Below are 10,704 nucleotides of genomic sequence, written 5' to 3'. Positions count from 1 at the left end.
AGTAAAATTATAAATTCAATCAAAATTATAAATTAAGATGATTGAAAGAATTAATTTGAGGACATTTTTTTTTTAGAATGAGCTGAAAACAACTGATTTTGAAGAAAGTCTACAGGGGTATGGTTTTGGGTGATGGTCGGTTAGCACTCTCGCCACACATTCAGGCTGGGTACTTTCTGTGTGGAATTTGCGTATTCTACCCCGTGCATGTGTGGGTTTTCTCCGGGCACTACGGCTTCCTCCCCACAGTTCATAAACAGGCTTTATAGATGAATTGGTGTCTGTAAATTACCCCTAAGTATGCATGTGAATGTGTAAGTGCGAGTGTGAGACCCTGCAACAGACTAGCAACCACGAGTTGTACCCCGCCTTCGCCCAACAGTAGCCAGGATAGGCTCCAGCAGCCTAGCGACCCCAAAAAGGATTCGGCAGGATTCTGAAAAGGAATGAATTATGAGTTTCAGTTCAGAATAATTGACATTAGAATAAAAGCATTACCAAAAATGTATTGTGACAACATTGAGCTCTGAGCTGAAAACTTTGATTTTCAGTTTCTGATCCATCGTTGCACAAGCAATTGTCATCGAAAGGAAATGTGTGGATGGTGTGGGTTTTCTGCCTGTGGGTTTGGATGACTGTGAGGTTGTCTATTTATAATGCAATCCATACATCTATCTCACTGAAAATACCCTGAGGCCTAAAAACTCATTGACATAATTGTAGAGTTAAAATGCTTCATACTTTATGCAAAATATATATAAAGAATATAGATATTTGCCAGATCCCTCAGAGCAAGTCAAGTGCTAACTTTAAGAATTAGAATCTAAACTCATTTGTTGTCTCAAAAATAACTTTTGCAACCTGCGACAAAGGCCAAGCGCCTTAGAAGTCAAGTTAGCTGCTTTTGATTATGAGGAAGTGGCTCATTCTACAATGGTTATCTTGAAAGATATCTGCTCCAAGAAGTGCGATGCTCTTTCAACCCATCTTAATTTGATTCAGCTTTTTTTGAAATTCAAGAATGAACTTGAATGGGGTTCTTTATTGTCTGTATTCATAAAAAACGTTCATTATTCCTTCACTGCATACTCTTGAAAAACGTGTTCAAACTGTCATCAAGTTCCATCTCATTTCTTGGCATTAAAAAGGATCAGTAGTGATGGAAAACAGCGCCAGTGGCAAAAAAAAAAAAAAAAAAAAAGAATGCATAACTGAGAGATTACACATCCAACCACAGCAGGGCGCTCAGGCACAGAATGGCAGTTCCACCTTTAAAACACAGTCACAACACAATTATTTGTGGCAAATACTATCTGAGCATGAACCGTAACATGAAATAGTTATGCAAATAAACGAAACACACCTAAATCCAAGAAAAAGATCGGAAGGAATATGTTTAGAGGAAGAAGCAGCAGCCATTTATGTTTTGACCCTGAACTTCTGCAGGCTGCTTGCTGAAACCTGTAATTAGTTTTAGCCTGAAAAGCAAAGAGATGCTGATTACAAAGTTGCAACACAGTTACAGTGTTCAGAAATCTCTCGAGGGTTACAGCATGTGTTCAGTCAAAGCTTATAATAGAGCTCACAACACAGCTCACACAAAAACCAGAGACATTTTTAACAGCTTTCCGGGCTTGAAACTCTTGTTTATTTGTACAACTTTGATAAAGCTTTTTCTAAAAGTACTGGGCATTCCCAAACACCCCCGAGAAAAAAAATTCCAAAGTGTATTTTAGTCGAGTCTTCTCTCGGCTTTTCCAGGCAAAAAGTGGGGTTTGTGGTTTGGACACAATGAAAGGATTCAGAGGAGGGGCTGAGGTGGGAGACTTGCTGTTGGCAGGCCTCATCTACAAAATTAACATGTTTCGCTCCCATGTCTCTCTTTCAATTCTTTTTAATTTCCCTCAACTGAGATCCGCCAGCTCCAGCCTTCTCGTCGTTTCTGTTTTTGCGAGCATTCAAACCTTCATAAAGACGGTAAAATGGATCCCAGGCGCTGAGTGCTGGAGGAGGTTTTTTGGCTCCCTTCTGCAGAGCTGTGGTGGCTGCTGACCTCACTGTGAACTGAAGGAAAACTGGCTAATTCTGCCACTGCTCTGGAGCTCCACCCCATCACTGTATAATTATCTCTGTACAGATTATGAAGTTATAATTATTTTAATGAGTACACGAGGCATGGGTAATTAATGGAAGACGTCTTCTGTTTTTGCTGCAGACAAGATGAATGATCACTCTAAGGACCCCGTAGAGGTTTCTACCACTCAGTATTTCATTAACTGAAAATAATGTGTACTTTGCATTCAGAATAAATAGTTTCCAGTTACAGAAAAAGACCCCATGCATCATGTAGGTGGAGTTTTATTTGTAGCTGCACTAAAAATATTTAAACTTATTTAAAAAAAAATCAAAGTTTCAATTCAACCAAAAAAAAAGAGGTAGAAATCCACATTCACAGTTATCTGAGGTTGGTAATGTGAGGATTGAATGCTTTAGTTTGGTTTTTCAGTTGTGTTCTTGGTTTTGTTCGTGCTGTTTTTGCTGTTTTCCCTCTGTCAGTCACAGTTTTAGATTTTCAGTTCTTCTTGTCAGGTCATCTGCTCGTTACCTTTTTGTTTCTCCATGGATTTTGTCCTGTCTAAGTTAACTAAATGTTGAGGTTTCTGCCACCAAGCACAGTCTTCTGCAGGTTGGGTCCTACACCACCAACTCCTGGCAGATCACCCATTTCAGAAGACAACACTGAGACGTTTCTCTTGAAAGTGAATAAACAGTGTGAAAGTGAACACTAAAGCAGAAAACAGAAAGAAAAAAAAGTTTTGATCTAAGCATATTCAAAGAAAAAAAGACAAATGAAGTGATTATTCTCACTTCCTGAGTCATGCATTTTTTTCATTGACAGCAAACCTCCCATTAAGAAAAAAAAAAAACACTTGAATCATTGAGTTTAAAAATTGCAAATGTTTTCCAACCTGCCCCATTAAGAATTTGAGCACAGACTTGTCAGCTTTTCATTCCCCCTGATTGCTGGCAGCTCTGTGGTGTAGTGGTTACTTGCCTCACATCAAGAAGGTCCTGGTTCAATACCCTGCTGCCTTTCTGTGTCGAATTTCCATGTTCTCTCTGTGTATCGGTGGGTTTTCTCCAGGCTCTCTTGCCTCTCCCACAGTCCAAAAGCATGCTTCATTGGTTAATTGACAACTCGAAATTGCCCCTAGGTGTGAATGTGAGTGGTAAACCATCCGTCCTTTGCCCCTCTGCAGCTGGGATAGGCTCCAGCATCCCCATAACCCTGAAGGGTATTAGGGTGGTTTAGAAAATGAATTAATATCGCAGCTAAATGTCTATAAACTAGCTTTAATTTACATCTCTACCTGTTTGAAAATCAAACGTTCAAAACATGTCTGTTGAAATAATGATTCTAGCAGTAGTTAACAATAAGGAACAGAAGTTTGAAGCTTGACATGTACGCACTCTGTTAAGAAGAAGCCCATTATCTGTTCTTCACCCTGAAGCAATGTTTCCCATTTTTTCAAAGACTGTGTTTTTCCCTTCCCTTTAAAGTCCCACTCCAACCAGCTTTTGATCTGTTTTAAAAGCATTTCCAGTGGTCTTTTAATTATAACTATGCCGTTCAAAAAACCTGTGTCCTTTTCTAGGACATAGTTTCTGCAGGGAGGCAATAGTTTGTTAGAAATTCACCTTATCATCACCATGTCAGCAGTGAGTGTCTTTGCTGGTCATCAGTAACTCCACTGTTCCCGAGGTTTTTATGTGTGTGAAACCACAGACAGCTCTGATGTCTGCTTTGGTTTTATGGACAATTTCATATCAGTATTTATTTTAGGGCATCCCCACAAGCAAGCAGTGATGACAAAAAAGTCCTCGACCATATCAGTTTGATTCCAGAAGAAAAATTGATGTCCCTCAATTACCTCATATTGTATTTACTAATGATCTATTTAATTTTACGTAAACTTCTCCCATGAAGTTCTTTTTTACCACAAAAAAATAATTTTCAAAAATCTATTAGCAGCAATTCCATTTGTAAAACTGTTTCCATATTCTGACTGTTTCCATGGTGGAAAACATCTACAGGGCATTCAGTGAGGATGTGTTTTTTCGGTTTAATGTTTTTTGTTGTGACATTTCCTGGGAATAAATCTTATACATCTGGAAAGTTCCTTTCAGAGGGTACAACATTTCTTAGAAAGATACACAAATATTTCCAACATACCAGCTGACCTGCTGAAAAAGATCAGGAAGGTTTTTTTTCTTTTTCTTTTTTTTGTCAACACAATTGTTAAAAAAACCAAACTTTAAACAGTATGAAAAATAGATGTTGCATTAGGTGTAAATCTTTTAATAAGTAAATATAAATGTAGAAGTTAATGTATAATATTAGTGACATGACACAAAATAATAATCATATTTTTGTGGAAATGTAAATGTAGTGCAGGCAGATAAAGGCTTCCACCCTGAGTGGGTGGAACTGCTCACAAATCTTTCCCTCCTCTCCTTTCTTCCACATCATAAAGTACAGAGTTCACTCCCATTATGAATAAATGGGATTATCGCTGATTGCAGAATCGCACCCACATATCCGTCTGCATGGAAATCGTTTCAAATGATGCCAAGCCATGCTTTTCCAAATGAAGGTGATGATGATGGTGATGCTGGACCGCATTATTTCATGGATGTCTCTCCCTCATTTCCCCACTCATCCATGTTTTAGAGAGTCTCAGCAGAGAGGCGTTGTCCTGCAAACCTGAATGGTACCACTGTAGATGGGTGCCCATAGTTTCTAAGTTCTGCCCAGAACGAGATTGATGTCTGTATGGCCTGTTGCCATCCTGTGTAAAATTTTCATAGGTGATCATAAGCACCTGAGTGAGGCAGAAGCTTAAAACATGAGTCAGCAAACAAAGTGGTTTAAAGACAGAGAACTTTTCAAAAAAATTTCAACCGAGTAATCATCCCATGAATGCATGCAAAACTTTTCAGCCTCCAAAGCGTATGAAGTGCCCTCTACAATCTAAATTCATGAAACTTTGGACAATTTTTACAATTTGAATGATTTTTTACAATAAGATTTACTCTTCATCGGGCTCCTCCTCACCAGTTAAGCTTCCACTGCCTGTATCGTCACAACAATCACCTCATGGTGATACCCACAATTTCTGCATTATTAATAGTTCCTTTTTTATTCATTTCTATATTTCTGTTGTTGTTTTTATTTCTTTCAATGCTTATTTTCCCTCTCTTGTACTGTGTACCTGTGTGTGAATGTGTTTTCACTTTTAGAAATTTTCTCCTCCACACAGTCCACACACACACAGGTTTACCCCTTAAAAATGCCACAATGAGTAACCACAGAAGCTTTAAACGAGAAAACTGGTCTTCTCCTGGACACCGTAGTGTTTCCTGTCTTTAGGTGAGCAGCAGCACATCAGGTTGGAGCAAAAGGTATGGACTGTGGTAAGATCTGAGCCTGAGCATCAGCAGTGAGACCTTCATGGCTCAACCCTTTGCTTGTTTCTTGGTCCCGCAGAACCTCTGCTAACCAGTAAAAGCTTTCTTCATTGTGCTTGTTGTGTCTGTAATTGTAACATCAAACAATAGCTGGCAGCGTGGCTCCTTTATCTTGGGCTGAAGCTGTTTCTGTTTATCTATCTCTGTCCTTTTTACCGAGCAAAATGAATTACATTCATTGCATCACATCATCATTTTCTAATTAAATTTTCAGAAAGCGTATGTTCCTTTCAGTATTAAAAAGTGTGGAAAAACTGAGTAATCTCCTGACATTTTTTAAGTAATTCACACAGGTGTGAGTTTATTGAAATCTCTAAATTTGATGGCAAAAGTGTAGAAACATTTCAGTCTTAATCATTATAGATTTTTTATATTTCATAACTTGATAAGAAAAATTTAAGGCACTTATAAAATGTAGAAAACGTGGACATGTACCTGTTGTATTCAGAAATTATAATAGCAAGAGGTTTGCACCCAGGCCCTGCAGTGTTAGTTGTTGTCAGAACAACAAAACCCGAGCACATTCCTTCTTGGATTTTTTTTTTTTGTTTGTTTTTCTGTAGAAAAGGTTTTTTATATTTCAATTTGAGCAAAAAAAGTGTTAAATATTATTCTACAGGTTTATATTTTAAACTGATTGAGACTCCTTTTTTTTTCCCATTTTTTGGCTCATTCCCTTAAAAAATGAACACATCACTGCCAGTTTCATTTAAAAAAATGAGTTAAGAAAACAAAAAATAAAACGTTTTTATTGCAAACTGATGTAATGAGAACTATTGTGTCTTGTCAAAAACAAGTGTAATATCAATTTCAGTTTGGCCTCCTGTTCCCTCAATAATGCATGGAAATGAGCATCAAGACAGACTGTCTTTTTTAATGGCTTCCAAGGACACAGTTTTGCTTTCACTAAAAACTATTTCCCATCTCCATTAAGCTATTAGCATGAGACTCAGCAATGTACACACTCCTTTTCAGTGAATGTCTGAGCTGATGTTTATTTTCCAGTCCGTCTTTGTTTTGTTACTTTAAGCACCATGTCTGTCAGCCGTAGTGTAATTATATGGAGACACAGACTCAGGAGGGGTGGGGGGGGCTGGGTCTGGAGACAGCATTCTCTTTCAGCTGCTGTGAGCCACGACCAGCATTGCTTGAAGCCACTCGCCTCTTGAATAACCGCCAAGAGACTCTTAAGCTCCTCTTTAACCCCTTCCATCACCTGAAAAGTTGCTGTTTTGCCTTAAATCGATCAAAAGAATTTCCTCGGAGACGTCTGACGTCAGAGGTGCCAACAATCCAGAAAAGGTTTGGAAGAATAATTGAGTTGTTCAAAAGTAAATGAATAAAAATACCACATGCTTAGATGTAGCTGTCACGCCTCATCAGCATCGCAGTTGTGTAACACATTTCTCAAAGTTCTATAGAAAAGCCATCAGACATATTTATCAAGGTTTAGCAGTAAACCACCATTTATGGTTCATTACCAATTTTTTATTAAGTACTGTATAAATATGTTTTACTAGAATAGTAAATGACGCATAACGCTTTACAAGCTTCTTAGGCCTAAAGCACTTTCACGGTCACAGTCTCATTCCCCCATGCAAACACACATTCACACAGTGATGGCGGCTCCCGTACACTGGCGCCAACCTAAAACAAAGCGGAAGCAACGTGTGGATCAATGGGTCTTGCCCAAGGACACTTCGACACATGGGCGGGCAAGGCGGGAGCTGAACCTGCGATATTTCAATCAGAGGTCAACCCCTCCAGCCCTGCACCACCCCTGGAATCTGAATAAATGTTCACAAGCTTACACAGCTCCACCACACTGTCTATATTAGAATATAAACACAAAGCAGTTGCTGAATGTCCTATTCATGGATAAAAGTTCAGCCATTCAATGTTGTTATAAATTGAAAACCTGATTATTCCTTTTAATTGGGCTCCGTGTTGAAAGAAGAAATGTTTGCTCATGGAAAATGTCTTGTCACAAACCTTTAACACAAATGAATGACACACAGCAAAAGCGGGATAATTGCTGCTGAGTCATTCAAACAGCACATAAACAGACTTTTCCTTTTTTTTCCTTGTCAGACAAATATGAAACTGCGGTCATATCTGGGGCTTCTATGGCAACGGCTCAAAAATAATAATTCAACCATACCCTTACTGTGATTTACAGTCTGTCTCGGCCAACATTCGATCCATGTTCCACCTAAGAAGTAGGGATGGAAAGACAAAGAGGAGAAAAATGAAAAAGGTCTTCTTGGTACATTTTAGTTTCAGCGACTAAACATATAGAAAATAAATGTCCTTAACTGCAGAGTCATGCAGTTTGATGAAAGTTTATGGTAAAAGTGTGATAAATGTTTCCTCCAGATTATTTTGAAATGGATGGAGTTGCTGCTTTGGAAATTATTTGAATGCAGAGAGCGCATGGCAGTGGTTCAGCTGCGGTTAGCAGTGGTTTCACAGAAAATGTTTGACCAGTTTTGCAGAAATTTAAGTGTAATTTATTTTACAATTTTATAACGGAGACCGATTCTGCTGGAAGACCACACACTCCATTTTGAAACCAACAAGCCTTCTGTTTTCAATTTGTTGTTGTTGACATATAAAAAGTTTCCTTTTCAGATCTTGCGTTTCACAGAAATGGGACCCTTGCTTAACGAGTGAAATAACATTTAAAAAATACATTAAATGAGGCCGATGCATGACTCAATTTTATCCTTACAGAAATTGAAATGGTTTTTATGTTGTGGGGTTCCAAATGGATGCTGTCACTCCACTCTGCTTTCCAAACTTCCAGAATGAGGTTTTGGCTCTGAAAGTTAAAAGTGCGGTCGATTTCAGCACAGTACTGGGCCTCCTCAGGTTTCCTTTCACTCAGGAAAGCTTCATAAATGTCCGCCTCTCTTCATTCTCTTGCCTCAGTTGAACGCTGTGTTTTCCCCCTTGCTGGCCAATCTGTTTATTTCAGATCTAGGGGAAATGGGATTATTTATCGTGTGTAGAGTTCTTCTTTTTGGTGGCGTCTGCAGAAAAACAAAACGCAATGACAGGAAGGATATCGAGCCAATTAAATCAGTTTTAGTATTGTTAGTTGGTGTCACTGCAAGTTCTTCAGAGCTGGGTTGGGCTCATTAGCAGTCACATGTTTTTAAATTGAATTGTGCTGCATTTTAAGCAGATGGAAATCATCTTAAAGAATGAGCCTTTGGCTAAACTCTTAAGAACACGGTAACACTGTAAATTGTCAGGTTTTTGAAGCTGGATCATTCAGACTGCCAATGAGTCTACTCGCTGTAGAGGAAAATTATTTTAATAGTGCAAAGTTATGGAGTTAATTCAGTCTCATACTAAGTAGCTGCAAGGGAAATCCAAGGAAATTGGACAGGAAGAAAATGAAAAACAGTATTTCAAAAGACCACACTGAACCTGCCGACGAGAACGAGTTTTAAGTCAGATGGTAAAACAATGTAGAAACTGTGTCTCAAACTATTTTGATTGTAACACATGAGCTGACATCCTGCATCCTGTCTCTTCCTGTTATGGTCCATCTTAATCATTTTTTGATCAATTGTAAAAGCGTTCCCAGTTGTCTTTTAGCTATGATTTTAATTTAATTATTCTAGGACTTAGTTTCTGCTAAGCAGCAGTAGTTTATTAGAAATTCACCTTTAAGTTGTTGGTGGGACTTTTGGCGTGCAGTAAGCCGGCCCTCTTTTCCCAATTTGTCTTTGTTGACGCGCTTTCTTGCTAGCCTACAGTTCCTCAGACCCCCAAATTAACATAAGCGGTGCAACAAAAATGTTGCACTATCGAGCAATATTGGAGCTATCCAGCCGTACAGTTCTGAGCCAGATTCCAGCTCAGACGAGGAAAACCAAGACGTCCATGAATCTATCTGTCTGTAAGTGGATGCATCAGAATGGAGGGGAGCAGGGAGCTTGTGGCTTGCACCTACATTAGAGCTACAAGCTTTTTCCAAAGGGAATTTTTATCTGCTCCTAATTCACAATGATTGGAAAAAAAGAAACACTCAGACATGCATTTCAATCTTTATTTTCTGTTTATATTTCCTCAATCAAGAGAAAAACACCACAAGAACGTGTTAAAAACACTAAAAACACAATTTTCACTGGAGTGGGTCTTTAAGAAAAATGTCTTTGAAGTGCACTTCATAACAGATTGGAACACACCCCAAATGCTTACATTTTCCAGGTTAGATGCATTGGCTGGGGGGTAAGAGCTCCAAATGTTCCAAAGTAGGCTGTCACATCTAATTTAGCATCTTCTGTGATTGAATAAAAACTTTTAATACATAATTAGTCCATTCCCCTTTTTTTGGATTTCTGAAGTGCTTGTAGCTGATGCTGTTCTAAATGAACAAACAGCAATACCTCAATGGAAAAATGCCACCCAGAATATTTTATAGGTGTTTTTTGATTGGAAGTCAATAAAAATGACATGTTATTGTGTTAAAACTTAGTTTGTGGGAAATATTAATATTAAAGTGCGATAAAAGGTTGTCTATCCTGTCTTTGATTTTTGCAGAAATCCCACAAAAATTCAGCGATCAGCATACATGAACCCTTTAAACTGTCCTGTCTCCTTTTTTCACAAACATGACAAAATAGCAAAACAAGACCGTCTTCTCAAACAACATTCGGAGACGTTAAACATGACTCTTTCATCTCTCTTTCTTCTTTTCTTTCACTTTGACACACACAGACAATATTCCCTAAAAGCAAAGCATTTTATTGAACCTTTGTGGTAGGCCAAAGCTACAAAGACCTACTTTGTGACCTCCTCTTGAACCAGTCTGATGCATATAGAAGCATTTTTGGGTCCCCATCTTTGTGATTATGAGTTGATAACAAAAATTAAAGGCTAGACTGGACAGGAAAGAATTGACAGCAACTGAGACACACAATTTTACACTGTTCTTTTTAGCATAGAAAAAAAACTCCCTGAATTTCCTGCACCAATTAGAGGCTAACCTTTCAAAGAGTCAAGTGTTGATTGAGTGAACTGTAAGATCGAAATCAAAGTCTCAAAGCCGGTTTTTGGATCATGGCTGCTCAGCTGTGTTAATAAGGCTTTTTTTTCTGGCTTTTGAATAAGGTTGTCAATCAAACTCAGGTGGAAGTGAGAAAACATGTCAACCTGTCAGCA

Source organism: Oryzias latipes, chromosome 3, assembly GCF_002234675.1.
Source record: "Oryzias latipes chromosome 3, ASM223467v1".
NCBI classification, from domain to species: Eukaryota; Metazoa; Chordata; class Actinopteri; order Beloniformes; family Adrianichthyidae; genus Oryzias; species Oryzias latipes.
The sequence above is the reverse complement of the archived record's forward strand: the minus strand, read 5'-3'. Positions refer to the sequence as shown.